General features: G+C 41.3%; 1 long non-coding RNA gene across 1 annotated transcript; it reads right to left on the bottom strand.

The window, feature by feature from the left end:
- Nucleotides 1-427: 427 nt before the first annotated feature.
- On the bottom strand, nt 428-3,842 carry LOC128241680 (uncharacterized). Its single transcript, XR_008262431.1, has 3 exons — nt 3,793-3,842; nt 1,647-1,770; nt 428-1,065 (listed from the first exon to the last, which is right to left on the bottom strand). It is a non-coding gene; the product is annotated as an uncharacterized LOC128241680 (long non-coding RNA).
- Between the last annotated feature and the right edge of the window lie 1,321 nt (nt 3,843-5,163).

Raw genomic sequence — 5,163 nt, 5'->3', positions numbered from 1 at the left:
TAAGCACTACACACCTAATTGCATATCTGTCTGCCGAAGAAAAGAGGAATGCTATGGGCTGGACCTTAATTCAAATATGTTTAAGTAAAAGGTGGATTTGGGTTAGAATGACAGTGGACAACAGGTCAGGGTGTGGGGCAGGGCAGGGGATTTAGGACAATAAAGGTGGGTCAAGAAAAGGATTTGGTTCGAAAATGGCTGGACAGTAGGCAGGGATGATTATGGGGAGGGGTGGGGCCCCTGATTTCAAACAAGGCATACATGATGGAGAGACAGCCAGGGAATAAGGCCAGATATAGGATGGACAGACAGATGTACAAATATATGCATTTCATATTCGATAAAAATAGAGTACGTTTACGTGCAAAAGTTACAAACGCACTGTTTTCTATCCAATTTTTTTTTAGAAAAGTGATATGACATCCAAATGTATTAACAATCACGCATGTATGTATGGATAATCATTCGAAACTCCTCGGCCATTTTCCATCGAAAACAACCTCGGACGTATATGGCCGGTTTACAATGTCAGAAATAGGTACACTTTAACTACGCTGCATGTAGATCGCGTAGTAATTTCTTTTAGTTAAACTTAAACACTTTACTCTAGGAAATCTTAATTGTGTGTGCAATCATACACTTCACTGGCAATTAAATTAAAGTGAGATATAAAAACACGCCAAAACACTACATTTAATAAATAATATTACCTAAAATTTTACGAACTAATTCTTCTCATGAACTGGCAAACATGCGAGGTTGTTTTCAATAAGAAATGGCCGAGGAGTTCCAAATGATGGATAACACGTTTTTCCACTTGATAAGCGAGGCTAGTTCTTGAAGTGAAGGAATCATTTGCACTGAAATAATCACAAAATGTTCACTGTCTTGTAGTAGAATAGCTGCAGCAGTCAGAACAAGCATTGTGTTTGTCGTGTGACTATTAATGCTGTTTTAAGTTCAAATGCATAATGATATTCATTTTATTTTTTCGATGGCGGGGATGGGTAGGCACTTCTCTGGTGTCTGTACTTGAATCGTTATCCTGGCCTTTTCTCCGTGATGCTGGAAATGTATGATACAAAAAGTAAGCATATAGTTTACAACAAGAGGGTCGAAATAGCCCTATATTGCTCATTTGATTAAAATAAACAATATGTCAATGGTGAGTAAGGATGTTGCTGTTAGTTAGGGAGTAAGTGGTTGCCAAGATATATGATGATTGCTAATTAAGGAGGTTGGTTATTGTAAAGGGAAATCAGTACTGTTCCTCAAGTCAAGACATTGTAAGCCAGTTGTTCACATGGACAATGGATGTGATGGCAATGGCAGCAGACTACTGCCTTGACAATGGTTGCTTATGAAGTCATTGGTAGATATGGATGTAGATAGTTGCTAAGGAATAAATTAGAATTTAGAAGACACAATCGCTGGAAAAGGCAGTAATTGTAAAACAATGTGCTGGTAGTAGGTAAACAGTTTAGGAACGGATCCAGGAACTGACGTTAAAGCGAAAAAAAAATTATGCATGAAAGTATCAACTACCATTGACCTTGATCTAAAATTATTTTATACTCTTTAAATTTGATTAGGACAAAGGACAATTTCTTCCAGGAAAAAGGTAATCATCATTCCTAGAATCTCACCAGTAGAAGGTCTTTCTTGGCCATATTTTGTGATTGGCGGGGGATTTCAACCGACGTCCCGAAGGGTGCTGGTCTCATGTCTGCTCCAAGCACTGCTCTTCGTAATAGGACGGCACGCACCAGGCTGCAAGTAAAATATTAAAGGTTGTTAGTTGTAGATTGCAACATACTCGGCTGTTTGTTGAAGTTTGCATAAATATGTTTGTCTCAACCCGGGTTCGATTTCCGGCTTGGGTGCATGCAAAATTGGTTTGTAATTACCAAGCTGGACAAGGGGTTCTATCAGGTTTGCCGATTCCCCCACACAAGACCACACCCTCGTGCTACATCATGTACACGGACATCTAACTTTCTTCAAATTCATTGTAAAATAAAGTTTTAATTATCTAGCTTTTCGCTTTTTATCAAACTGAGTTAAAACTTAAATCCTGCTAATCTCTCGGGATTGCCAATATAGTAGGGATGCAAACGAATATTCAAATATTCGATTATTCGATCGAACGTTTGGTATTCGAATGTCAAAATAGGTATTCGAATATTCGATGTTTTTGTTGAAATAATAAATTAATAAACTTTTTGCCTACAACTGTCAACTTCGTCTGTCTTGTTTTTACAACGACCCCTAATGCCATAGGTGTGAACTTGATGACACTATACACGCGTCATATCGGATATATCGGAACTATAAACAGTCCCCGTAATTTTGCATTTACTGGCTGTTAGACAAGTGACATAAAACACATTCCAATTATTTTGGGTACATTTAAATGACCATGCCAATTAAGGGTTTAAGAGATCGGCCTTTATACCAATGTTTTGTCTTCACTGCTAATCAAGCTTGGCGATATTGCTCAAATCGCCTTGATGATACGAAGGACATGTGCTAGTTACTGTTTCCATGTTTTCAATATAACGCTCTTGCGTACAAAAATTAACTGAAAGTGTATGGTTTAACGTTTAAGGATATATGTCCTGTATTGTTGTACAATACCTAAGACAAAAGCGACGTTTAGACATGGTGTCGTTTTCTATAAATATATTTCGTAAACATCAATCCCAGAACGAGGCTGCAAGTCCCACGTTGCCGCATATCGTCATTTAACCGGGACAAACGCAATTCCCTGATCTTATTTTACATTTTTTTACAAAAATGAACGCAGAGGTTTGTTTTTTTGTTAAAGATATATTGCTTTTTCTTGGGATATATTTTGTAAATGGGAAATTCAGAGGCTAATTTGTGGAACAATAAGGGTCCGTCGCGTGTACCGAATACGACCAGGAAGGGTAACAGGGCCCCCACTATTACTTTAGTGAATAATAATAGTTTACTACAATTCTTAAAGGTTCATTTTGGTGTTCGAATATTCGATCGAAAGAATTACCGAATATTCGAATATCACTTTTGCCATTCGTTTGCATCCCTACAATATAGTAGATCATCAGGACAGATCATAAAAAGTGGGCATTCTAGGCTTTCAGACTAATTGTTCCAGTAAAGATGACCATGACCTTGCCATTAGACTGCTGCCACAAATGTCTTAACGAGTGAGATATTGAAAAAGATCAATGTGCATACCAACATTAAAAAAGCTGTACTCTCACAGATTGGCCGTTTTGACAACTTTTTTTGTCTTGGAAAGAGCAAATTTTTGCATAAATATCTGCAAACCAGTAATAAAAGATTGCTCACAAAAGATCATATCACAGTTTTTCATATTTGCTTAGGAAAATAAATGTTTTATGCATTAAAACGGTACTAACTGTTTAAGAAAAATAATTATAACATCAGTTTTTGAACTTGAATATAAAAATCTGCGATCTAATTTTTTGTCAGCATTCCTAAGTAACTGATTTTCATGTATTTTCGCAAAAATCGGCTCGTTTCAAGATAAAAAAATAAAAAAGTTGTCAAAACGTTCAGTCTGTGAGAGTGCAGCTTTAAAGGCTATTCGCCAAGTTGTTTAAAGTTAAATATCGGAAACGCCAATACTTTGAATTTGCACAATGACTTTGACCATGGCCAATTGACCTTAAATAAAGAACGGTATCTGTTACTAGCCGTACAATGCAATCCCGATATGTCAGTAATGCCACGCAGGCGAAAAAGACACAAAAATATAAAAAAATGTATTTCAAAACATATTACCGGAGTTCTGCATTGTTGACGCCGTGATGTACAAATGGTCTGGGAGGAAGGTCTTGCAGGCTGGAACAGACTAAGATGATTGCGTTTCTTGAAGGGGGCGCGAGTGACCTGCGCCGTGATGTACAAATGGTCTGGGAGGAAGGTCTTGCAGGCTGGAACAGACTAAGATGATTGTGTTTCTTGAAGGGGGCGCTTGTGACCTGCGCCGTGATGTACAAATGGTCTGGGAGGAAGGTCTTGCAGGCTGGAACAGACTAAGATGATTGCGTTTCTTGAAGGGGGCGCGTGTGACCTGCGCCGTGATGTACAAATGGTCTGGGAGGAAGGTCTTGCAGGCTGGAACAGACTAAGATGATTGCGTTTCTTGAGGGGGCGCGTGTGTCCTGCGCCGTGATGTACAAATGGTCTGGGAGGAAGGTCTTGCAGGCTGGAACAGACTAAGATGATTGCGTTTCTTGAAGGGGGCGCGTGTGTCCTGCGCCGTGATGTACAAATGGTCTGGGAGGAAGGTCTTGCAGGCTGGAACAGACTAAGATGATTGTGTTTTTTGAAGGGGGCGCGTGTGACCTGCGCCGTGATGTACAAATGGTCTGGGAGGAAGGTCTTGCAGGCTGGAACAGACTAAGATGATTGCGTTTCTTGAAGGGGGCGCGTGTGTCCTGCGCCGTGATGTACAAATGGTCTGGGAGGAAGGTCTTGCAGGCTGGAACAGACTAAGATGATTGCGTTTCTTGAAGGGGGCGCGTGTGACCTGCGCCGTGATGTACAAATGGTCTGGGAGGAAGGTCTTGCAGGCTGGAACAGACTAAGATGATTGCGTTTCTTGAAGGGGGCGCGTGTGACATGCGCCGTGATGTACAAATGGTCTGGGAGGAAGGTCTTGCAGGCTGGAACAGACTAAGATGATTGCGTTTCTTGAAGGGGGCGCGTGTGTCCTGCGCCGTGATGTACAAATGGTCTGGGAGGAAGGTCTTGCAGGCTGGAACAGACTAAGATGATTGCGTTTCTTGAAGGGGGCGCGTGTGTCCTGCGCCGTGATGTACAAATGGTCTAGGAGGAAGGTCTTGCAGGCTGGAACAGACTAAGATGATTGCGTTTCTTGAAGGGGGCGCGTGTGACCTGCGCCGTGATGTACAAATGGTCTGGGAGGAAGGTCTTGCAGGCTGGAACAGACTAAGATGATTGCGTTTCTCGAAGGGGGCGCGTGTGTCCTGCGCCGTGATGTACAAATGGTCTGGGAGGAAGGTCTTGCAGGCTGGAACAGACTAAGATGATTGCGTTTCTCGAAGGGGGCGCGTGTGTCCTGCGCCGTGATGTACAAATGGTCTGGGAGGAAGGTCTTGCAGGCTGGAACAGACTAAGATGATTGCG

This window comes from Mya arenaria, chromosome 7 (genome assembly GCF_026914265.1).
Source record: "Mya arenaria isolate MELC-2E11 chromosome 7, ASM2691426v1".
In the NCBI taxonomy this organism is placed as follows: Eukaryota; Metazoa; Mollusca; class Bivalvia; order Myida; family Myidae; genus Mya; species Mya arenaria.
Note: the sequence above shows the minus strand (reverse complement) of the source record. Positions and strands in the feature narration are given on the sequence as shown.